This window comes from Rhinolophus sinicus, chromosome X (genome assembly GCF_036562045.2).
Source record: "Rhinolophus sinicus isolate RSC01 chromosome X, ASM3656204v1, whole genome shotgun sequence".
Lineage (NCBI taxonomy): Eukaryota > Metazoa > Chordata > Mammalia > Chiroptera > Rhinolophidae > Rhinolophus > Rhinolophus sinicus.
In genome coordinates, this window is record NC_133768.1 from 79,196,914 (window position 1) to 79,224,049 (window position 27,136).

Consider the following 27,136-nt stretch of genomic DNA (forward strand, 5'->3'; position numbering starts at 1 on the left):
GCCCCCTTTTTTATCATGTTATACAAGGGCCTTGCCATTTGTGTTAAATGGGGTAAAAACACTTGCCCATACCCCAGAAGACCCAAATACATCTGCAGTTGAGAGACCTTGGTCGGCCAGTGAGAGGCTTGTATTTTGTCAATAATTGCCTCAAGTATGACCTCTGTGTTACCCAACCACACAACACCCAAAGGCCTGACAGATAAGACAGGGCCTTAGAACTTTTCCTCATTCATCGCCCAGCCACGTGACTTCAGGTGATGGAGAAGAGAGGGAGCTGCTTGCTCTAAATCTGAAAGAGAATCAGATATTAGTAAAATATCATCAACATTGTGAAACAAAGCCAGAAGACGGGTGATCCCACTGTGCCAAAGCCTGGGCTACAAGCCCGTGGCAGATAGTGGGGCTGTGCAAGTATTCCTGTGGAAGGACTTGGAAAGTCCATTGCCACCCATCCTAAATAAAAGCAAACTGCTCTTGACACTCAGGTGCAATGTCAATGGAGAAAAAAGCATTTGCCAAGTCTACTACATAGGGATACATTCCCAGGCAGATAGTCAGACGATCCATCAAATTGTGAATTGAAGGCACTGCAGCGTGCCAATGTGGCATCACCTTATTTAACTCCCTATAGTCCACAGTCATTCTCCTGGTCCCATCTGGCTTCTTGACAGGCCATACTGGGGAGTTAAAGGGACTGTGTGTTGGCCTCACAATATGTGCCTTCTCCCATTCCAATATTGTATGACCAGTCTCCTCCTGCCCTCCTGGCTGGTGGTACTGTCACACTGTAACCACGCGCTGGGGCTGTGGCAACACTTCAGGAGGGTGGTGAGCATGCCCGCGTGTCACCGCTTTCACCACCCGGATCCGGAGACGGAACTCTCCTAGCGACTTCTGTAAACTGAGGCCATGTAGCACGTCCACCCCTAGAATATACTCCGAAACGGGGGAGACATAAACCTTGTAGGTACGAGGGGGATGCCTTCCTATACCCAGTGGTAAGGAAACAGCTTTTACAGTCACAGTCTTTCCCCCGTAGCCATCAGTGCAGATTGCTGGTCTGGGGAATAGTTCTGGGTTCCCATAAACAAGACTGCAGTCTGTGCCAGTGTCAACTAGGGCCAAAACCCTCTGCACATTAGAAGGGGACCAATGTATGGACAGTTCCATGTGGGGCCTCCGGGCCCTGCTCATCCCCTCTGACTGGGTACCTTGGTCCCACCCCTAATCAAGCTGAAAGAGTCGGCCTCAAGCGGCCGCATGAAGTCCTGGAGGGACACAGTTCGCGCTTTCCCAGACTTCTCCTTTAGGCTTCCCCGGAATTGCTGCTCCGGACCAACTGTTTCCAATGTTCCAACCAGAGTACATTGGGTTGTCGGTCTATTTTTTCCCCGATCAACCCCTGGTGCTACGAGATCACATCATATCTGTGTGCATGTTACTCTCTGAGGCCCGCGACCTCGCCCCCTTACTTTTGATTTGGGCTTCCAGGTCTCGACTTCTCAGACCTCCTGTCTTAACTTTCTTTGTTGCCCGCTTTCAACATCCCCTAGGGTGGCCATGGCAATTGTAACTTCATGGATCTGCCGCCCCACATAGGGTGTAAGAATGGCAACTAAGGATCCAAAAGCACTTGGAGGGGTAGTATGCAAAACCAGATCTCTCACGCTGGTTGTAAAACGTTTGTCACCTGGCCCCTACATATCAGGGTTGAACATAGCATGTCTCACACCCATTTCATGGATGACTTCAGTGAATTCCATGTATGATTGCCATTGACTCACAATGTCTGGCAGCTCACTAGCCTCTCCCCATACTGTGCGTACCGCAGCAGTGAGCCACTCCACTGGTGTTGCCCTGGTCTTGGCCCAACCTATGGCAAGTCTGTAACCTTTGTCGCAGGGACGGATGCACTGTCATGAAGGCTAGCTTTTCAATTTTGCCTGGGAGCAGAGAATGCTGTCTGCCCCCTCATTCCATAAACATAGTAACCAAGCCAAGATTGGCTGTCCAGTGTGCTGGCAATGCCTCCCCAGCTCCTGCAACTTAGTGGGAGTGTAAAGGGTGTAGGTTGTGAACTCAGTCACAGCTGGGCTGCTGGCAGCAATGCAGCTGGGGGCCCAAAAGTTGCTCATGTTTTACCTTTTGCTTCATAATGCACCGGGCGTGGGGGTTCGGAGCTACATTGTCTCCACTCGCATCGTCTGCCTCTGCCTCAGTCTCCACTGTGGGGCTCCTCCTCTAACAGGTGGACCTGAGCTTCCAGCGCTTCCTACCAGGACACCTGGTCCCACACCTGGGCTATTCCAGCAAGTGCTTCCTTCAAGTTATGATGCAATGCAGTGAGAACCTCCTCCAACCAGTGGTCCCGAGCTTCCAGCACCTCCCCCCAGGGCTGCTGGTCCCACACCTGAGCTATTTCATTAAACGTGTCCTCCATGCTACCAAGCAATGCAGCAAGGAACATCCAGCCCACACGGCCATCTGTACCCTTCGCCTCCTCTGGCAACCACTCAGCTAGAACTTGCAGGACCCTGTCCACGCTGGCCAGAGAGCCATCCATGTCCTCCCACCCCTCCTCGGGGGTCCAACTCCTGAGAACAGTGGCTACCGGGTACCACACACTGTGTGGGGGCCACATGTCCTCTTGCCCAGAGTCAGACACCATTCTTACCTGGCCAGAATCCTGTTCACCATGCCAGGTGTCTGATTGTGTGGAGGCCTCAATGTAAAATATCCACAACTCTAGCAGCCCATGGCAGCAGCAGACCACCAATAGGAAGATGACACTTGCTTTGGCCATTAGGGCAGCATACCATCCAGAGGCTTCAGAGGACCACCAATTCACCGAGGGGTCACGTTTCTCCCAGGCAGGTCATGTTTCCTGCTCCCGGCACCACTTCTCATGGGCTTCCTGAGACTGAGTGTTCATAGGCACAAACTGCTCCACCATCCTTCAGAAAGTTCTGGCTGGCACCATACTCTGCTGTGAAATTTAGCTTGCATATGTATAAACTGCTCCATTACCCCTTTGAAAATTCTGGCCGCCACCATACCCTGCTCGCTGAGCCATTTGTCATGTAGGGTGTCATGTGGGGTCTCTGCTCCCACTCCCTGCACAAGAATACAGGACATGGTGAGGCCAAAAAGGAACACTAATGGAGCCATGGATAGGGGTTTCATACCACTATTTCTCGCTGGCAGCTGGGTTGGAGACACAGGAAGCAGGAGCCACACGATCTGCAATCTCTCATTCACTTCTCTGCCAACCAAGCGACTTGCCAGTGTAGCCACAGAGGTTATATCAGTGGTTAATGGCTAACTGATAACAGCTGATGGCCAACCAATTATAGTTGATGGCCATCTACTACCCGAGCTAGCACGTTTCCACGTGAGGCTGAGAGCCTGGAAACTGCTCTCTGGGACTCTGTCCCCACAATGGCCCACTGCAGTGGACCCAGGAAACAGGAGGATAGGATTCTAAATATATTGAGTAACTGGAACATAGATATATTATTTTAAAATATGACTAAAATATAAAATAGAGGCAAGAGAAACATATAAGCTATGAAGAAAGAATACAATAATAAGTAAAACAAAAACACATAGATTTGTAACAGGTCCAAATAGAATTCTTGAAAATTAACAAAATATTTCATTGTAACAAAAAAGCCAACAGATGGATAAATGGCAAATTAGGTGAAGTTAAAGGGAAATTTAAAAACTGGGAAATAATTTAAAAAAACACAATGAAATGCAGCATTGACAAGTGAAGAGATAAAAATGTTGAAAGAGAATTTAAAATATATAGAATATAGAATGAAAATATATACTACTTTTATTAAAAGTTCCAGAAGAAAAAAATAGAAAAAAAATGGGAGAGAGATGATATCCAAAAGGGCAATGTCTAGAAATTCTCAGAAATGATTTTAAAAAATGAATCTGCAAATTGAAATATATCAACTTTCAAGCAGGACTTAAATGATAATAACAAAAACAACAACAATAGTAATTACTATTAATAGTAAAATTTAGTGAAACTTCAGAACACTAATAAAATCGAGAGAAAAATCAAACCATAAATATGAGGTGATGGAAGGAGAATTAACTTAGGGTGGTGAACACACAATACAACACATGGGTGATAATACTATAGAATTGTACGCTTGAAACCTATATAACTTTACTAACCAATGTCACCCAAATAAATGTAATAAAAATATTTTAAAATAATGCAAAAAATTCTGATTAAACAAATCTGAATGCCAAAAATATTGGGGGAGGGAGAACAAATTACTTATTAAGGAAGAATATCTAGAATGACAATAGATTTTTTGGCAGCAGCAGAGGTCAATAAACATTGTAATTCATCTTTAGAATGCTGAAGGAAAATAACTGTTAATCTAGAATGCCACAACCAGGTAAACTACCACTCAAGAGTGAGAGTGAAACAGACATTTTAAAACAAAGACTTAGTTTACCACTTACGAGGTCAGACAATTAAGTTCACGAACTCATCCTAGAAAAAGTGTTACATACCTCATTGCTGAATATGACTATGGTCACCTTCACAGCACTCCCCTTGGGAAGCTATACACCAATGCCAGGACCTAGTCCACCCTTCAAAGCCATGGATAGTTGTTTGCTAGGGTTTTCGGGCAGGGACCATTTCTGCACACACATTTCTCATGCCAGGATTTTCAGTTAAGATTTTCCTAACTATTTCTCTATCAATGTCTACTTGGTCTGCTATTCTTCTCACAGTCAGCTGACAATTTTGACGTACAACGTGACAAATTTTTGCAATATTTTCATCAGTTCTGCTCATTACTGGCTGCCCTGACCTTCATCAGTGACACATTCTCTCCCCTCAGAAAAACGTTTAGTCCATTTGTATACTGCTGTTTTCTTCATGGCATTAGCCCCATAAAGTTAGACTGACATGTTCCTGATTTCATTTCCACTCTTGCTAAGTTTAACAAGAAATTTAATGTTTGTTCATTGCTCTAATTCAAGAACAGACATTGTCACAATGGCACACGAAAACACGCAACAACACAATAATGAATGCCACTCAGCAAGACACTGCCACATGTTGACATGAACATAGCTGTGAGACACTGATATACCAGTTATGAAACCTTACTGAGCTGATTGTACAGTGCTGCCAGTGTACAAGTTCTGACAGTTAAGTTCGCGAACTTGTTGTGACAATATTGCTAACCTGTTTTGATGTCAGAGGGATACATTATGAATTTGTAATAAGTGGACAGACAGTTAACCAAGTTTACTATTTGGAAGTGCTGAAAAGCCTGCATGAAAAAATTAGATGACCTGAACTTTTCGCCAACAATTCATGGCTCTTGCATCATGATAATGTACCACCTCACATGGCAATGTCTGTGAGGGAGTTTTTAGCCAGTAAACAATCAACTGTATTGGAACACCCTCCCTACTCATCTGAGCTGGCCCCCAGCGACTTCTTTCTTTACCCAAGATAAAGGAAATATTGAAAGGAAGACATTTTGATCACATTCAGGGCATCAAGGGTAATTCCAGAAAAAGAGTTCTAAAATTGCTTTGAAGCATGAACTAGGTGCTGGCATCAGTGCACAGCATTTCAAGGGGAATACTTCGAAGGTGACCATAGTGATATTCAGCAATGAGGTATGTAGCACTTTTTCTAGGATGATTTTGTGAACTTAATTGTTTGACCTCATATACATATGTACCTAAATGGTATATTGATTAATTTTATTGCTTTGAGCCTTATGCAAAATGCATTCTAGTGTATATAGCATAAAAGATAAAGTGACAATAGAAACAAAAATCAGAATATTGTGGTAGGTGTGTGTATTAACCATGTTTTTTAGTTTTTCTATGTGATATTTTGTCATCATGGGGCCTTGCTGACTAGAGAGGGTCTACGTTTTCCAGGGTTAGCAGATTCTTACAGAGAGCAAACAACTATCCAGTGAACATGGCTTCCATAAACAAACAAACCAATCCAGAAACTGTACCCTCCAAAGGCCTCCTTCATCATGTATTAACACTTGTGAGACAATAACCTCCTGCCCTAATTATCCTGGGTTCAAGTATCAAACAACAAGGGGCAGCTCCTTCACCCCCAAGGACATAGAAATTATTCAAACTGTGCAATATTAAGTATGGTCATCCTACTTGTATTCCTCCTCCTCCTCAAAACAAAACAAAACAAAACAAAACATGATTAAGCCTTTCCCACAATTCTCCTCACTCTCTCTGCCTATGATTGAACCCCATGTTCTCTCTTGTGACTTTCTGTGGCATGGCATGACCCTCTCCCTTTGGGATCTGTGAGTAAGAAACTCCATTTTCAGTGGGGATCATCTTCTAACCTGTTGGCCTCGCCATACTGGAATGAAACTTGGGTACATTTTAAACAAGACAGAGTGATGTCACCAAGATGGCAAAGTAGCAGACCCCCCATCCCACACACACAAAAACCTCTGGGTGATCTCAGGAGTCCACTTAAGAAAATTTGGCACCATAGTTTAACAAAAAAGCCTGCAAATAACCATGTAAAACGGAAAAAAAAAAACCAGCATAATTGTGTCTACTTCATCCCACTTCCCAGGCCGGCCCTGTGCACTGCCCAGGGGGAACTTTCTAGATAGAAAGAGTTTCCTCCCCAAGAAAGGGAAGATAAAGTGAGTGACCAGCTTCCCTAACCTTTTGGGGCACTGCACAAAGGATCCACTTTGGTTTCACCCTTTTCAGAGAATGACAAAGATCAGACATATAGAAATGAATAGGAACAAAGAAAAAGAGAAGGGGCTACCAATATCAACCAGGGAGCAAGAGTGAGCACAGTTCCCAGTGACCTGCTCTGCAGAAGACCCTGACAAATTTCCTCACTGAAGAAACCAATTGCCAGCGCAGCCATTGTGGATCCCTTGCAGATTTCACTGGTTTTCACCTCACAGGTGTTCCCATTCCCAGACACCAGCTGCCTAAGTCCCTCACTGCTCCCTCCCATCCTGTTCCCTTCAGAGCCAGGGATCTGCACTAGCAAGCAGTCAAAGAAAGACTCTGCAGCTGTACTGCAGCCTAGACCCACACAACTAACTCCCACAGCTATGCATATGCTTGAGGCTATTCCCTCCTGTGGTGCACTTTCACAGCACTGGCCTAACACCTTTCATTAGCCTCTACTGTTGTGTGCATGTCAGTGGCAAGATCCTGCAGCCACAGAAGTGCACCCTGACAGCAATGGCCCCCACAGCTAGTCGTGGGCCCACATTTGGCCCTGTCTCCAGTACCTGGTCTACACCAATGGGTTCACCTACTGCTTACCTCACAGGTGTATACCTGCACACCCCCAGCCTGACCCCTATGACCTGCCTCCACATAAAGGTGAATGCCTGTGGAGAGACAATCCATAGTAAATAAGTAAAATATGCAAAAGAATCTTCTTATATAGTTTCTCCTGTCAGCTGCTTCTAGAATTGAAGTTGCTAATCTCAGCCAACTTGGGCTTCGTCCCCCTTCCATACCCAGTTGAGGTATAACTGACACATAAAAGCTGTATATATTTAAGTTGTACAATGTGATCCTTTTTCCCCTTCTTCCAGCTCCCCTGCTTCACTCCAGTTCAAGCCATTGTTTCTCAGTCTAGTTGTGTAGGACATAGCTCCCTGGCCCATGTTGGTATTATGAGCCTTGCACTCCCCCTAACCTGAGGCAGTCAGTCGCTGGTCATTGGTTAGCCGCTCACAGCAGCTCACAGCAGCTCACAGCAGCTCTCGCCGGCTGCCAGCTACTCACGATGGCTGCCAGCCATTCACGCTGGCTGCCGGCCACTCATGGCAACACACAGCAGCCCACATCATCCCACGGCTGCTCCCGCTGGCCACTGGCCGCTCCTGGCAGCACATGGCAGCACAGGAGCCGTTGGCAGCTCATGCCAACCTCCAGCTGCTCACAACAGCCCAGCTCCAGGGAGAGCCATTGTTCACAATCTTAGCTGTAGAGGGCGCAGCTCACTGGCCCATGCTGGAATCCAACTGCTGACCTCAGGTTAGGAGCAAGGCACTCCAACCACCTGAGCCACCAGAGCCGGCCCTAGGCTAGGATTTCTAATACTATGCTATATAAAATTGTTGAACATGGATATCCTTGTCTTGTTCCTGACCTTAAGGAAAACAATTTTAGATTTTCCCCATTGAGTATTATGTTAGCTGTGTGTTTGTCATATATTGCCTTTATAATGTTGAGGTATGTTTCTTCTATTCCCAATTTGCTAGGCATTTTTCTCATAAATGGATGCTTTGTTTTGTCAAACATTTTTTCTATATCTATTGTTGTGATCATACAACTTTTACCTTTCATTTTATTTATGTGGTGTATCACATCAGTTAATTTGCAAATATTGAAACAACCTTGTATCCCAGGAATAAATCGCATTTGGTCCTAGTGTATATTTTTAATGTATTCCTGAATTTGGTTTGCTGATATTTTGTTGAGGATTTTTGCATCAATGATCATCAGGATATCATCCTATAGTTTAATTTTTTTGTACTGGTTTGCTGGGTTTGGAATCAGGGTAATTGTTGCCTCATAAAATGAGCTTGGGATTCTTCCCCCCTACTGAACTTTTTGTAATAGTATAAGGATAGGTCTTAATTCTTCTTTGAATACTTAATGAAATTCACTTGTTAAGCAATCCATTCCATGACTTTTGTTTGTGGAGGATTTTTTGATTACTGATTTGATTTCATTAAGAGTAATTTGTTAATTCAGATTTTCTATTCCTTCTTGATTCATGTTGGAAGATTGCATGTTTCTAGGAAATTATCGATGTCTTCCAGATTGACCAATTTTTTTGTCATATGATTGTTTGTAGTATTTTCTTATAATCCTTTGTATTTTTGTGATGTCAGTTGTCACGTCTACTTTATAATTCTTGATTTTATTTATTTGGATCCTCTCTTTTTTCTAGATTAGTGTGGTTACAGGTTTTCAAAATCTTTTAAAAAATCTTTTCAAAGAACCAGCTCTTGGTTTCATTGACCTTTTTATTATTTTCTTAGACTTTATTTCCTTCTTTCCACTCTGATCTTTATTATTTCCTTCCTTTTACTCACTTTGGACATTGTTTGTAATTTTTTCTAGCTCCTTTAAGTGTAAGGTTAGATTGTTTATGTGAGAATTTTCTTGTTTCTTTAGGTAGGTCTGTATTGCTATGAATTTTTCTATTAGGACTCCTTTCTTTGTGTCCCATAGGTTTTGGGTTGTTGTGTTTTCATTTTCAGTTTTTTAAGGTATCTTTTGATTTCTTCTTTGATCTCATGGCTGATCCATTCATTATTTAGTAGCATCTTGTTTAGTCTCCATGTGTTTGTGTGTTTTTCTTTTATTCGTTTATTTTCTTGTTAGTGATTTCTAGTTTCATACCACTATGGTCAGAGAAGATGCTTGATATAATTCCAATCTTCTTAAATGTATTGAGACTTCTTTTTTGGCCTAAGATGTGTTCTGTCTTGGAATATGTTTTATGTGCATGTGAAAAGAATGTATATTCTACTGCTTTGGGGTAAAATGCTCTACAAACACCAATTAAATCCATATGGACTAGTGTGTCATTTAAGGTTGCTATTTCCTTATTGATTTTCTGTCTGGGAAATCTGTCCATTGGTTTCCATGGGGTGTTAAACTCCCTTATTATGACTGTATTACTGTTGATCTCTCCTTTTATCTTGATCCATATTTTCTTTTTTTTATTATTTTATTAGTTTCAGGTGCACAAAACAAAGCAAAACTTAGACGTTTATCATTTATATCCCTCACACTGTGTGAACCCCCCTCCCCCCATCCACTATCCCTCTGTACGTTCCCCAAATTAATTTTCAAAACCCCATGACCATCTTGTGGTTACCGACTATTTTCTAAACCTCTCACCTTCCCCTTATCCCCATCCCTCCGCCCCTCTAGCAACCCTCAGTTTTTCCTCCATGTTTCCAAAACTGTCTCTGATTAGTTCATTCACTTATTCTTTTCTTTAGATTCCGCATATAAGTGAGATCATATGGTATTTGTCTTTCTCTTTCTGACTTATTTCACTTAACATAATGTTCTCTAGGTCCATCCATGTTGTTGCAAATGGTAAGATTTCTTTCTTCTTTATGGCTGCGTAATACTCCATTGTATAAATGTACCACAGTTTCTTAATCCAGTCATCTACTGATGGGCATTTCGGTTGTTTCCAGGTCTTGGCTATTGTGTATAGTGCTGCAATAAACATAGGAGTGCATAAAGATTTTTGAATTGGAGTTTTGGATTTCTCCGGATAGATACCTAGGAGTGGGATTGCTGGATCATAAGGTAGTTCCATTTTCAGATTTTTGAGATACCTCCAAACTGTTTTCCATAGTGGCTGCACCAATCTGCATTCCACCAACAGTGCACCAGCGTTCCCTTTTCTCCACATCCACGCCAGCACTTGTTGTTTGTTGATTTATCGATGATAGCCATCTTGACTGGGGTGAGGTGGTATCTCATTGTGGTTTTTATTTGCATTTCTCTGATGGTTAGTGAGGTTGAACATTTCTTCATATGTCTGTTTGCCATCTGTGTGTCCTTTTTAGAAAAATGTCTCTTCATGTCCTCTGCCCATTTTTTAATTGGGTTGTTTGATTTTTGGAGTTGAGTTGAGTGAGTTTTTTATAAATTTGTGATATTAACCCCTTATCAGATATATCATTGGCAAATATCTTTTCCCATTCAGTAGGATCCCTTTTTGTTTTATTGATGGTTTCCTTTGCTGTGAAAAAGCTTTTTAGTTTGATGTAATCCCACATGTTTATTTTTTCTCTTACTTCCCTCGCGCGAGGGGATATATCAGTAAAAATCTTACTCCGGGTAATGTCTGTGAAGTTTCTTCCTATATTTTCTTCTAGGAATTTTATGGTTTCAGATCTTACATTTAAATCTTTAAGCCATTTTGAATTTATTTTTGTATGTGGTGTAAGGAGGTGATCCAGCTTCATCTTTTTGCATGTGTCTGTCCAAGTTTCCCAGCACCATTTATTGAATAGACTGTCTTTACCCCACCATACATTCTTGCTTCCATTGTCATAGATTAAATGGCCATATAGGCATGGATTTATTTCTGGACTCTCTATTCTGTTCCATTGATCTATGGGTCTGTTTTTATGCCAGTACCATGCTGTTTTGATTACTGTAGCCTTGTAGTATAATTTGAAGTCAGGTATTGTTATACCTCCCACTTTGTTCTTATTTCTCAAGATTGTTGAGGATATCCGGGGTCTTTTGTTATCCCATATAAATTTTAGGATTATATGTTCTATTTCTGTGAAAAATGTCGTTGGTAGTTTGATAGGAATTGCGTTGAATATGTATTGCCTTAGGCAGTATGGACATTTTAACTATATTAATTCTTCCTATCCATGAACATGGTATGTGTTTCCATCTATTTGTATCTTCTTTCATTTCTTTCTTCAGTGTCTTATAATTTTCTGAGTACAGATCTTTTACTTCTTTGGTTAAATTTATTCCCAGGTATTTTATAGTCTTTGGAGCAATTGTAAATGGAATTGCTTTTTTAATTTCTCCTTCTGATGTTTTATTATTGGTATATACAAATGCAACTGATTTCTGAATATTAATTTTGTATCCTGCTACTTTACTAAATTCATCTATCAGCTCTAATAGTTTCTTGGTGGAGTCTTTAGGGTTCTCTAAATATAGTATCATATCATCTGCATATAATGACAGTTTTACTTCCTCCTTACCGATTTGGATGCCTTTTATTTCTTTTTCTTGTCTGATTGCTGTGGCTAGAACTTCCAGCACTATGTTGAATAGAAGTGGAGAAAGTGGGCAACCTTGCCTTGTTCCTGATTTTAAGGGGAATGGTTTTAGCTTTTCCCCATTGAGTATGATGTTAGCTGTGGGTTTATCATATATAGACTTTATTATGTTGAGATATGATCCCTCTATTCCCACTTTCTTAAGGGTTTTTATCATGAATGTCTGCTGAATTTTATCAAATGCTTTTTCTGCGTCAATTGATATGATCATATGATTTCTATTTTTCATTTTGTTAATGTGGTGTATCACATTAGTTGATTTGCGGATGTTGAACCACCCTTGCATACCAGGGATGAATCCCACTTGATCATGGTGTATGATCTTTTTAATGTATTGCTGAATTCTGTTCGCTAGTATTTTGTTGAGGATTTTTGCATCTATGTTCATTAGCGATATCGGCCTGTAGTTTTCTTTTTTTGTGGTGTCTTTGTCTGATTTTGGGATCAGGGTGATAGTGGCTTTGTAAAAAGTGTTTGGGAGTCTTCCCTCCCTCTGGATTTTTTGGAAGAGTTTGAGGAGAATAGGTGACAATTCTTTTTTGAACGTTCTGTAAAATTCACCTGTAAAGCCATCTGGTCCAGGGCTTTTGTTTGTTGGGAGATTGTTGATTACTGATTCAATTTCCTTGGTGGTAATCAGTCTATTCAGGTTTTCTGTCTCTTCTTGAGTTAGCCTTGGAAGGTTGTATGCATCTAGGAAATTGTCCATTTCTTCCAGGTTGTCAAATTTGTTGGCATACAGTTGCTCATAGTAATTTCTTAAATCTTTTTGTATTTCTGCGGTGTCTGTTGTCACTTCTCCTCTTTCATTACTGATTTTATTAATTTGGGTCCTCTCTTTTATTTAATGAGTCTGGCTAAAGGTTTGTCAATTTTGTTTATCTTCTCTAAGAACCAACTCTTGGATTCATTGATCTTTTGTATTGTTTTTCTGGTTTCTATTTCATTTATTTCCGCTCTGATCTTTATTATCTCCTTCCTTGTACTCCCTTTGGGCTTATTTTGTTGTTCTTTTTCCAGATCCCTTAAGTGTGAAGATAAACTGTTGATTAGTGATGTTTCTTGTTTCTTTAGGTAGGCCTGCAGTGCTATGAACTTCCCTCTTAGGACTGCTTTCGCGGCATCCCATAGATTTTGGGTCGTTGTATTTTCATTTTCGTTTGTCTCAAGATATCTTTTGATTTCTTCCTTGATCTCCTGCTTGACCCATTCATTATTTAGTAACATATTATTCAGCCTCCATGAATTTGTGTGTCTTCCAGTCTTTTTCCTGTAGTTCATTTCTAATTTCATAGCACTGTGGTCAGAGAAGACAATTGGTATGATTTCAATTTTCTTAAATTTATCCAGACTTGCTTTGTGGCCTAACATATGGTCTATCTTGGAGAATGTTCCATGTGCGCTTGAGAAGAACGTGTATTCTGCAGCATTGGGGTGAAATGCTCTGAAAATATTGATTAAATCCAAGTGGTCCAGTGTGTCATTTAAGGCTGTTGTTTCTGTATTGATTTTCTGTCTGGAAGACCTGTCCCTTGTTGTCAGAGGTGTGTTGAAGTCCCCTACTATGATAGTGTTACTGTTGATCTCTGTCTTTATGTCAGTCAATATCTGTTTTATATATTTAGGTGCTCCTATGTTGGGTGCATAGATGTTTACTAGGGTTATGTCTTCTTGTCGAATTGATCCCTTTATTATTATATAGTGCCCATCTTTGTCTTTAAATATTTTCTTCATTTTAAAGTCTATTTTGTCAGAGATAAGTATTGCAACTCCAGCTTTTTTCTCATTTCCATTTGCATGGAATATCTTACTCCAACCCTTCACTTTCAGCCTGTGTGTGTCTTTTGATCTGAGGTGAGTCTCTTGTATACAGCATATACAAGGGTCTAGCTTTCTTATCCACTCAGCCACCCTATGTCTCTTGATTGGAGCATTTAAACCATTTACATTTAAAGTGATTATTGATAAGTACATAGTTATTGCCATTTTTAAATTTGTGGTTAGATTGTTTTCATCTTTCTTCTATTTACAGAAGTCCTTTTAGTATTTCTTGCAATGCTGGCTTGGTGGTAATGAATTCCTTTAGCTTATTCTTTTCTAGGAAGCTCTTTATCTCTCCGTTAATTTTAAATGATAGCCTTGCTGGATAAAGCAACCTAGGTTGTAGGACTTTGTTTTCCATCACTTTGAGTATCTCCTGCCACTCCCTCCTGGCCTTCAATGTTTCTGCAGAAAAGTCATTTGATAGTCTTATGGGAGTTCCCTTGTATGTAACCCTCTGTCTTTCTCTTGCTGCTTTTAGGATTCTCTCTTTGTCTTTAATCTTTGCCATTTTAACTATAATGTGTCTTGGAGTGGACCTGTTTGGGTTTATCCTGGTTGGAACTCTCTGCACTTCCTGGGCTTGTATGTTGGTTTCCTTCATCAGGTTAGGGAAATTTTCAGACATTATTACTTCAAATATGTTCTCAATCCCTTGTTTCTTCTCTTCACCTTCTGGTATTCCTATGATGCGCATGTTGTTGCGCTTGATGTTATCCCATAGGTCTCTTAAACCATCTTCATTGTTTTTATTCTTTTTCTTTCTGTTGTTCTGTTTGGGTGATCTCTGCTAACTTGTCTTCTAAGTCGCTGATTCGATCCTCTGCTTCATCTAACCTGCTGTTAATTCCTTCAAGTGAGTTCTTTATTTCGGTAATTGTGTTCTTTAATTCTAACTGGTTGTTCGTTATGATTTCTACATCCTTCTTGATGTCCTCTCTAAGCTCCTTAAACATTCTTATCATCAGTGTTCTGAACTCTGTCTCTAATAGTTTGGTTACCTCTGCTTCATTTAGTTCCATTTCTGGAGGTTTCTTCTGTTCTTTTATTTGGGATATGTTTCTTTGTTTCCTCATTCTGGCTGACTCTCTGTGTTTGCTTCGATGTATTAGGTAGATCCCCTGGAGTTCTTAGTTCTTGCTGGATTAGTATGTAATAAATGTCCTTTATATTTCACTTGCACTACTTCGTTCTTCTCCCCTGCGTGTGCTCCAAAAGTGACTCTTGTGTTGTGTATATTGTCCTGTTAAAGAAGATCTTTAATTGCTTTTCGCCTGTGAGTAGGTGGGGATAACTCCTAGGCTGACTAGTTGTGAGACTTGGCTCTGCCCACGCAGGGTGTTCTGCTGCGTGAGGGTTGACCGCTTAGATGTGGTTTGGCCTCTATGTGCCTGTAAAGAATCCCCTCTGGGTGTGTCACTTTTAGGTCAAACCCGGTAGCACTCTGGTTTGGTGTGGAGTTGCCCTCTGGGTATGTTGAATCTTGTGCCTCTTAAGCTGGGCCCTGGTAGGGCAATTTCAGAACAAAGCAAATCACCAAGCACAACAACAACAACAAGGAAAAAATCAAATACATTCACATGTAAAAACAACCAACAACCCCCACTCGACACAGGCAAAGATGTCAAAGATATAAAGACAAATCAAACAGAACAAAAAACAGCGCCAGTCGTGGCTTCAGCCCGCCAAGTAATCTCCAGGTTGTTCTCTGCTGTAGCACAGAGTCCCCTGCATATTGTGCAGGTAGAGCCGGTCACCTGGTGCCCAGAGTGACGTTGGGGCTGCAGCTTTAGATGCATGGGGCTGAGGGGTCTGGACAGTAGTTTTTACAAAGCCAGTGCAGTTTCTGCCCTTGCCTGCACATATGCACACTGAGAGTAGCACCACCAGCCCTGTGTCCAGTTCTCCTGAGTCTTAGGGCACCTCTTCCCTGTGTGTGTGTGTGTGTGTGTGTGTGTGTGTGTGTGTGTGTGTGGCGGGCGGGAGATTTCTCAGCTGCTGAAAGCTTAGAGCTGCGTCTGCCACTTACTGCTGATCCCTGGGAGTGCCTCCACTGATGTAATTGCCCCGCCCTAGGCAGGCCAGAAAGGGTGGGGGCTGGGGATGGAAAGAGGGGTCTTCTCTTTCCCAGCCCAGCTGTGTCACACCCCACCCGCAGGCCAGAAACGGTGGTGGCTGGGGACGGAGGAGTCCCCTCTCTCCTAGGCCAGCAAAAATCACACTCTTCTCAGCCTCTTCCCTGGGCCAGAGCCGCCCCCAGTCTTCCCAGAGCCCAAGCACCAAGGCTCCTCTGTAATCTGACACTGCTCTTCAGATCAGGAGCCAGTTCAAGTCTCTGGAAGGGGTGGGGGTAGGATTGGAAGAGTTGGGGGAGGGGCCCAGGTATGGAGTTTGTGTCCTTTGTCTGGACTAAGGCTTAACTGGAGGTATCAGCTGAGGTTGATTGCCTCAAATGCTAGATAGATATGCTGCCTCCGGGAGGAGAGGTCTGCTGTGGGGCGAGAGCAAAGAGTCCGCCACCTGGCTTTTGTGTTCTCTCTCTTGTCCTGGGAACCACTGCATCTCTGCAGCTGGGGAATGTGGTTGCCCGCCCTAGGCTGGCCAGAAAGGATGGGGCTGGGGATGGAAGGAGGGTCTTCTCTTTCCCAGCCCCGCTGTCTTACACTCTTCCGCAGGCCAGAAAAGGTGGTGGCTGGGGACAGAAGATTCCCCTCTCCCAGTCCAGCTCCCAGCCTCCTCCCTGGGACAGAGCCACCCGCCTGTCTTCCCAGAGCCCAGGCACCAAGGCTCCTCGGTAATCTGCCACTGCTCCTTAGTGCAGGGGCTAGATCAAATCTCTAGAAAGGTGGGGGTAGGGTCAGAAGAGCGGGGGGAGGCGCCCAGGTATGGAGTTTGTGTCCTTTGTCCGACCTAAGGCTTAATTGGAGGTATCACCTGAAGTTATTGCCTCAAATGTTGGATATGCTGCCCCTACAGCGGGAGAGAGGTCCGCTGTGGGACGCAGGGCAAAGCGCCCACCTCCTGGTTTCCGCGCTCTCCTCTGTCCTGGGATCTCCTGCATATCTGTAACCGTGGGTGTGGGCTGGATTTTCACAGGCACAGGTGCGGAGCAGATTTCCACAACCCGAGGGTGGGGGCCGAATTTCTACAGCCACAGGTGTGGACCGCGATTCCAACCCGCGTCCCCACCCCAGCTGCAGGTGCGGCGTGTCTCTGCTCCGCTCCCTTGCTTCTTCCCCTGCTCGCCCAAGTTTTTCCCCACCTGCAAGAATCCCTGCGTGAGTCTCTTCGCTGTTCTGCGTGATGAGCAGAGAGACCTTTGATGGGTTATAAGCTTCCCGTTTCTGATAAGATCGGACGGAGAACTCAAAAAGTGCGCCCCGCTGCCGCCATTCCTGTGACGTCACTCTCACAATGTATTATTTTAAATTCAGACTATTCATGTCTCATACCTGGTATTTTGATGTTTCACAGGTGTTTTCTTTTTTCTTTTAAATCTAAAGTCTCATATACAAACAACCTTGTTAATTCCTTGTACATATGAGTGGAATCTCCCTGTCCTATGCCCCAGCTTTATTCAGTGGTTTTTCTTAAAAACCCCTATCTCAAGAGGCCCATGTGTGGATATTAAATCCTTATTTTTAACTGTTCTGCTGTATATCGGTCTTGAGACTCTCCATACTACTAACACAATAGCTCACTATTCTGCAATTTAGCATCTGCCACTGAGGAATTTCCCTTTCTTCCTTTTGAGCTCAACTAGTATGTATATTTATTTTGTGAAAATTCATCCAGTGTTTCTAGATCTGTAAAGGGAAGTTCTTGTTAGTTCAGTGCATAGGTTGCCCCCTATTCATTCTTTGATCTATCGTAATTTGGCTTTGACAGCCACCACTCCACTGAAATTATTTCCCAATTTTTAATTTCTGTGACTTCATTGCTATCATGTCTGTTACTTGACATTGATGACCCTTAAATCTTTGAAATATTATTTCTTGCATTCTTTAAATCTTCTCTCTTTCATACCTCTGACTACCTTTTGGAACTCTGTGAGTTTTTATAACCTGCTCATTTTCTTTCTTAAAAATAAATTTTCTTTCTTCCGCCTTTCTTCCGCCCCCCCCACCCCGACTCCAGTTCAAGTAATTGTTTCTCAGTCTACTTGTGTAGGACACAGCTCCCTGGACCATACTGGTAGTATGAGCCTTGTGCTCCCCCCGGCTGAGGCAGTTGGTTGCCAGTTGTTGGTCGGCTGCTCACAAAAGCTCACAGCAGCTCTCGCCGGCTGACTGCCACTCACGATGGCTGCCAGCCACTCACACTGGGTGCGAGCCACTCATGATGACACACAGCAGCCCACAACAGCTCACACCAACCTCTGGCTGCTCACGGCAGCCCAGCTCCAGGGAGAGCTGTTGTTCACAATCTTAGCTGTAGAGGGTGCAGCTCACTGGCCCTTGTGGGAATCGAACCAGCGGGCTTCGCCATTAGGAGCACGGGTCTCCAACTGCCTGAGACACAGGGCCGGCCCAAAAATAAATTTTTTAAAGAAATATTTATACTATAAAAAATGTACAAAAATAATACAATGAGCACCATGATACCTAATATTGAGTTTAAGCCATAAAACTTTATCAAAACATTTGAAACATGTTTTGAAACATGTGTTCTCTCTTTGGTGGCCTCTCCCTCACTTTATCTTCGAGAGAGCCACTACTATAAATTGGATGTTTATCATTCCCACGTATTTTTTAAAAATATTTTTTTACATATATATGCATCCATGATTAAAATACAGTATTTTGTGTTAATTTAAACTTTATATAGATTGTTACACTGGATATATGCTGCAACTTTTCTGATTAATATATTTTTTAGTTTAATCTATATTGATGTCTATAGCCCTGATATATTAATTTTCACTGCTACATAGTATTGTTTTATGAGCATGTCATAATTTATTTAGAGTTGATTGCAGTGCCCTTAGTCCTTTGTTACTTTCAGCATAATGTGATGTGTTACAATTTAAATGTGTCAAGTTAAGTGGATTTCTGGATAATATAATCTAGTTTTAAATAAATTCAACTTCACAAAAGGAAATGTATCTTAACAATATTCTTTCAAAAAAATCTTATATTTAAGACAATACTAATAATGTAAACTTAAATGAACAAGGAGAACATGGCAGAGCTTACAATTCTACTCTTTTTTTTAAAAGATTTTTTTTTATTGGGGAGGGGGAACAGGACTTTATTAGGGAACAGTGTGTACTTCCAGGACTTTTTTTCCAAGTCAAGTTGTTGTCCTTTCAGTCTTAGTTGTGGAGGGTGCAGCTCAGCTCCAGGTCCAGTTGCCATTTTCCAGTTGCAGGGGGCACAGCCCACCATTCCTTGCAGTAGTTGAACTGGCAACCTTGTGGTTGAAAGCCCACTGGCCCATGTGGGAATCGAACCAGCAGCCTTCGGAGTTAGGAGCATGGAGCTGTAACTGCCTGAGCCACCGGGCCGGCCCCACAATTCTACTCTTAATACAAGGTTTATATCAGCTATACAAAGCAATATAAAAATATGCGGAAAATTTACCGATAGGAATGGTGGCAGCGAGGTGGACTTCTTGAGTTCTCCTATGGATCTTACAACAAACAGAACATCTGTAACCCATCAAAGGACTCTCTGCTCATTATGCAGAACAGCTAAGAGACTCATATGAGGATTACTTGAAGATGGGCAAATTGGGCGAGCAGGGGAAGAGGGAAGGGAGCGAAGTGGAGATGCAGCCGCATCTACGGCTGTGGCGAAATGGTCCACATCCGCAGCTGCAGAGACACAGGGGATCCCAGGACGGAACAGCGACCACAAAAGTCAGGAAGTGGGCTCTTTCCCTGTGTCCCACAGCTGATATCTCCCCCGAGAGGGCAGCCTATCCAGCATTTGAGGCAGTAACCTCAACTGAGACCTCCAGCTGGGCCCTAGGTCAGACAAATGACATAAACTCCATACCTGGGCCCCTCGCCCCACTCTCCCAATCCTACCCCTGCCCTTCCAGAGACTTAAGCTGGCCCCTGAACTAAGGAGTAGTGTCAGATTGCAGAGGAGCCGTGGCGCTCAGGTCCTGGGAAGACTAGCATGCAGCTCTGACCCAGGGAAGAGGCTGAGAAGAGAGTGATTTTTCTGGGCTGGAAGAGAAGATACACCTCCACCCCCAGTAACCATTTTTTTCTGGCCTGCGGGAAGAGTGTGAAACTGCTGGGCTCGGAGAGAAAAGACCTCTCCATCACCAGGCCCCACCCTTTCTGGCTTGCGTAGGGCAGGGCAATTACAACTGCGGAGACACTCCCAGGGATCAGCAGTAGGCAGCAAACACAGATCTGGGCTTTCAGCAGCTCAGAAATCTCCCGCCCGCCACACACACACACACACAAACACACACACACACACACACACACACACACACACACACACACACACACAGGAAAGAAGTGCCCTAAGACTCAGGAGAAGTGAGCACAGGGCTGGTGGTGCTACTCTCAGTGTGCATATGTGCAGGCAAGAGCAGAAACTGCACTGACTTTGTAGAAACTGCCATCCAGACCCCTTAGCCCCACTCATCTACATCTGCAGTCCCAAGGCCACTGTGGGCACCAGGTGACTGGCTCTGCCTGCAAAATAGGCAGAAGACTCTTTGGTACAGCAGAGGACAACCTGGAGATTATGTGGTGGGCTTAAGCCAAGACTGGCGCTGCTTTTTTTGCTTTGCTTGGTTTTCACATCTTTGATATCTTTGCCTGTGTAGAGTATGGGTTATTGGTTGTTTTTACATGTGAACATATTTGGTTATTTCTTTGTTGTTGTTCTTGTTTGTGCTTGCTGATTTGCTTTCTTTTGAAATTGCCCTACACGAGGGACCAGTTCAAGAAGCACAACATTCAACACACCCAGAGGCCAACTGCAGACCAAACCAGAGTACTACCGAGTTTGACCTACAAGTGACACACCCAGAGGGAATTCTCTACAGGCACAAGAGCCTATAGAGGCCAAACCTCATTTAAGTGGTCAGCCCTCATGCAGCAGAACATGCTGCTGTGGGCAGAGTCAAGTCTCACAACTAGTCAGCCTAGAAGTCAATCTCACCTACTGACCAGGTAAAAGCAATTAAAAATCAACTTTAACAGGACAATATACACCACACAAGAGTCATCTTTGGAGCACACACAGAGGAGAAGAAGAAAGTGGTGCAACTCAAATATATAAAGGACACATGTTACAAACGATAACCCAGCAAAAACTAAGAACCCTAGGGCATCTACTTAATACGTCAAAGCAAACACAGAGAGTCAGCCAGAATGGGGAAACAAAGAAACATGACCCAAATAAAAGAATAGAAGAAACCTCCAGAGATGGAAACAAATGAGATAGAGGTAACCAACCTATCAGAGTCAGAGTTCAGAACACTCATGATAAGAATATTTAAGGAATTTAGTGACAATATAAAGAAGGATAGAGAAATGATAATGAACAACCAGTTAGAACTAAAGAACACAGTAACTGAAATAAAGAACACACTTGAAGGAATTACCAGCAGGTTAGATGAAGCAGAGGATCGAATCAGCGATTGAGAAGACAAGTTAGCAGAGATCACCCAAACAGAACAACAAAATGAAAAAAGAATGAAAAATAATGAAGATGGTTTAAGACACCTGTGGGATAACATCAAGCGCAACAACAAGCACATCATAGGAATAACAGAAGGTGAAGAGAGGGAGCAAGGGATCGAAAACCTATTTGAAGTAATAATGTCCGAAAACTCCCCAAACCTGGAGAAGGAAACCAACATACAAGCCCAGGAAGTACAAAGAGTTCCAACTAGGATAAATCCAAACAGGTCCACACCAAGACAAATTAAAGTTAAAATGGCAAAAATTAAAGACAAACAGAGAATCCTGAAAGCAGCAAAGGAAAGACAGTGGGTTACACACAAGGGAACTCCTACAAGACTATCAAATGACTTTTCTACAGAAACATTGCAGGCCAGGATGGAGTGGCAGGAGATACTCAAAGTGAGGGAAAAGAAAGGCCTACAACCTAGATTGCTTTATCCAGCAAGGCTATCATTTAAAATTGAAGGAGAGATAAAGAGCTTCCCAGAAAAGAATAAGCTAAAGGAATTTATTACCACCAAGCCAGCATTGCAAGAAATACTAAAAGGACTTCTGTAAACAGAAGAAAGATGAAAACAATCTTACTACAAATTTAAAAATGGCAATAACTATGTACCTATCAATAATCACTTTAAATGTAAATGGATTAAATGCTCCAATCAAGAGACATAGGGTGGCTGAGTGGATAAGAAAGCAAGACCCTTGTATATGCTGTATACAAGAGACTCACCTCAGATCAAAAGACACACACAGGCTGAAAGTGAAGGGTTGGAGTAAGATATTTCATGCAAATGGAAATGAGAAAAAAGCTGGAGTTGCAATACTTATATCTGACAAAATAGACTTTAAAATGAAGAATATATTAAAAGACAAAGATGGGCACTATATAATAATAAAGGGATCGATCCGACAAGAGGACATAACCCTAGTAAACATCTATGCACCCAACATAGGAGCACCTAAATATATAAAACAGATATTGACTGACATAAAGACAGAGATCAACAGTAACACTATCATAGTAGGGGACTTCAACACACCTCTGACAACAAGGGACAGGTCTTCCAGACAGAAAATCAATATGGAAACAACAGCCTTAAATGACACATTGGACCACTTGGATTTAATCGATATTTTCAGAGCATTTCACCCCAAAGCTGCAGAATACACGTTCTTCTCAAGCACACATGGAACATTTTCCAAGATAGACCATATGTTAGGCCACAAAACAAGTCTTGATAAATTTAAGAAAATTGAAATCATACCAATTGTCTTCTCTGACCACAGTGCTATGAAATTAGAAATGAATTACAGGAAAAAACTAGAAGACACGCCAATTCATGGAGGCTGAATAACAAGTTATTAAATAATGAATGGGTCAACCATGAGATCAAGGAAGAAATAAAAAGATATCTCGAGACAAACAAAAATGAAAATATGACAACCCAAAATCTATGGGATGCAGCGAAAGCAGTCCTAAGAGAGAAATACATAGCATTGCAGGCCTACCTAAAGAAACAAGAAAAATCACTAATCAACAGTTTATCTTCACGCTTAAGGAATCTGGAAAAGAACAGCAAAATAAGCCCAAAGGGGGTACAAGGAAGGAGATAATAAAGATCAGAGTGGAAATAAATGAAATAGAAACCAGAAAACAATACAAAAGATCAATGAATCCAAGAGTTGGTTCTTAGAGAAGACAAACAAAATTGACAAACCTTTAGCCAGACTCATTAAAAAAAATGAGAGAGAGGACCCAAATTAATAAAATCAGAAATGAAAGAGGAGAAGTCACAACAGACACCGCAGAAATACAAGAAAAATTAAGAAATTACTATGAGCAACTATATGCCAAAAAATTGACAATCTGGAAGAAATGGACAATTTTCTAGAGGCATACAACCTTCCAAGGCTAACTCAAGAAGAAATAAAAAACCTGAATCGACTGATTACCACCAGGGAAATTGAATCAGTAATCAACAATCTCCCAACAAACAAAAGCCCTGGACCAGATGGCTTTACAGGTGAATTTTACAAAACATTCAAAAAAGAATTATCACCTATTCTCCTCAAGCTCTTCCAAAAAATCCAGAAGGAGGGAAAGCTCCCAAACACTTTTTATGAAGCCACTATCACCCTGATCCCAAAATCAGACAAAGACACCACAAAAAAAGAAAACTACAGGCTGATATCTCTAATGAACATAGATGCAAAAATCCTCAACAAAATGTTAGTGAACAGAATTCAACAATACATTAAAAAGATCATACACCATGATCAAGTGGGATTCATTCCTGGTATGCAAGGGTGGTTCAACATCCCAAATTAATGTGATACACTACATTAACAAAATTAAAAATAAAAATCACATGATCATATCAATAGATGCAGAAAAAGCATTTGATGAAATCCAGCAGCCATTTATAATAAAAACCCTTAAGAAAGTGGGAATAGAGGGATCATATCTCTACATAATAAAGGCCATATATGATAAACTCACAGCTAACATCATACTCAATGGGAAAAAGCTAAAACGGTTCCCCTTAAGATCAGGAGCAAGGCAAGGTTGCCCATTTCTCCCTTCTATTCAACATAGTGATGGAAGTTCTAGCCACAGCAATCAGACAAGAAAAGAAATAAATGGCATCCAAATTGGTAAAAAGGAAGTAAAATTGTCATTATATGCAGATGACATGATGCTATATATAAAGAACCCTAAAGACTCCTCCAAGAAACTGTTAGAGCTGATAAATGAATTTAGCAAAGTAGCAGGATATAAAGTTAATATTCAGAAACCAGTTGCATTTGTATATACCAATACTAAAATATCAGAAGGAGAAATTAAAAAAGCAATCCCATTTACAATTGCTCCAAAGACTATAAGATACCTGGGAATAAATTTAACAAAGGAAGTAAAAGATCTGTACTCAGAAAATTATAAGACACTGAAGAAAGAAATGAAAGAAGATACAAATAGATGGAAACACATACCATGTTCATGGATAGGAAGAAGTAATATAGATAAAATGCCCATACTGCCTAAGGCAATATACATATTCAATGCAATTCCTATCAAACTACCAACGACGTTTTTCACAGAAATAGAACATATAATCCTAAAATTTATATGGCACCAAAAAGACCCCGGATAGCCTCAGCAATCTTGAGAAATAAGAACAAAGTGGGAGGTATAACAATACCTGACATCAAATTATACTACAAGGCTCCAGTAATCAAAACAGCATGGAACTGGCATAAAAATAGACAGATACTTCAATGGAACAGAATAGAGAGTCCAGAAATATATCGATGCCTATATGGTCATTTATTCTACGACAATGGAAGCAAGAGTTACAGTAAGGTGAAGACAGTCTATTCAATAAATGATGCTGGGTAACCTGGACAGACAGGCAAAAAATGTTGCTGGACCACCTCCTTACATCATATACAAGAATAAATTCAAAATGGCTTAAACACTTAAATGTAAGATCTGAAACCATAAAATTCCTAGAAGAAAATATAGGAAGAATCTTTACAGACATTACCTGGAATAAGGTTTTTACTGATATATCCCCTTGGGCAAGGGAAGTAAGAGAAAAAATAAATATGTGGGATTACATCAAACTAAAAGTTTTTTCACAACAAAGGAAACCATCAATAAAACAAAAAGGGATCCTACTGAATCGGAGAAGGTATTTGTCAATGATACATTCGATAAGGGGCTAATATCCATAATTTATTTAAAAAACTCACTCAACTCAACTCCAAAAAAACAAACAACCCAATTAAAAAATTGGTAGAGGACATGAAGAGACATTTTTCTATAGAGGACATACAGATGGCAAACAGACATATGAAAAAATGCTCAACCTCACTAATCATTAGAGAAATGCAAATTAAAACCACAATGAGATACCACCTCATCCCAGTCAAAATGGCTATCATCTATAAATCAACAAAGAACAAGTGCTGGCGAGGATGTGGAGAAAAGGGAACCCTTGTGCACTGTTGGTGGGATTGCAGATTGGTGCAGGAACTATGGAAAACAGTATGGAGGTATCCCAAAAATCTGAAAGTGGAACTACCTTATCATCCAGCAGTTCCACTGCTTGGTATCTATCTGGAGAAATCCAAAACTGTAATTTGAAAATATTTATGCACCCCTGTTTATTGCAGCACTATACACAATAACCAAGACATGGAAACAACTGAAATGCCCATCGGTAGATAACTTGATTAAGAAACTGTGGTACATTTATACAATGGAGTATTACGCAGCCATAAAGAAGAAAGAAATCTTACCATTTGCAACAACATGGATGCACCTAGAGAACATAATGTTAAGTGAAATAAGTCAAACAGAGAAAGACAAATACCATATAATCTCACTTATATGTGGAATCTAAAGAAAAGAATAAATGAATGAACTAATCAGAAACAGTTTCAGAGACATAGAGGGAAAACTGAGGGTTGTTAGAATGGACTGGGGAGGGGATAAGGGGGAAGGTGAGGGAATTAGAAAGCACAGTCAGTAACCACAAGGTTGCCATGGGGATATGAAAGTTAATTTGGGGAATGTAATCAATAATGTTGTAAAGATTTTGTAGGGTATCCGATGGACTCTTGTCTCTTTAGGGAGACCACCTCAGGGAAGATGTAGATGCCTCATCACTGCACTGTACACCTGAAGCTGAAGTTGAACAATAATGAATGTCAACTACAAGTTTATGTATATAAACTTACAAGAAGCGGAGTACAGCATTAGGAATGGAGACAGTGGAAATGTAATGGCTCTGTGCGATGTCAACGGGATACTGCATGGGGGGAGGGGAGTTGACACAGTGTGAGGGACATAAATGATAAATGTCTAACTATTACTTTGTTTTGTGCACCTGAAACTGAAAAAAAAAATTACCAACATCCCCTCAGTATTTCAGGCAATTATTTAAATAATTGTCTCATCTAGTATGTAATAATGGTAAATATTCCACTGGAGGCCAGCTTTTTACCATATATGTATGCTTATAGAATTGAACCCTGTGTTGGCTTTTTGTCTTTAATAATTGATTAATGAAGGAAACAACAGACCAAAGAAATAAAGTAAAAATATACGGATATATATATATATATATATATATATATATATATATATACAACATTAAGCATATGAAAACAATGTAATCAGGTTAAAAATGTTCTACATTATAAAGAAGAATATTTTAAATATAGTCGACATCTATTGTTATAAACAGTGAACTTGACTTACATGTTTTTGTGCCTTACATACTTTCATAAAGTATAATAGTATAAAGTCATAACAATTACCAAGCCTTTTAAAAGCCAAACATCCAGAACATTAAAAATGGTAATAATAATTGTGTTAACAGCAATAATATTTCTATTTCTATTAATATTTCTATTTCTATATTACATTTCTGTCAATTTTTATGTTATATAATGTTTAATAGAGTAGAACATTAATTTAGAAATAAATATACATCTTTTATTGAAGACACATGCTCAATTTTTTTCTGATAAGTGATAATCAAAAATCATGGAGGCCCATGTTCTAGAGGATAAATATGAAATTCATTAGTATTAACAAAGTCTTTTGCTTTTTAGTCCTTGACATTATAGCCTCATTTGCATGATACCCTAGCTCCTGCTCTCTTCCTTCCACCATTGTCCTGCCCCACCCTGAGTGATTTAGATTCACTTTAATAATAGCTATTCTCTAAGTACATTGTATTGCTTCATGGATTTCTCCTTAGTCCAACTTTTCATG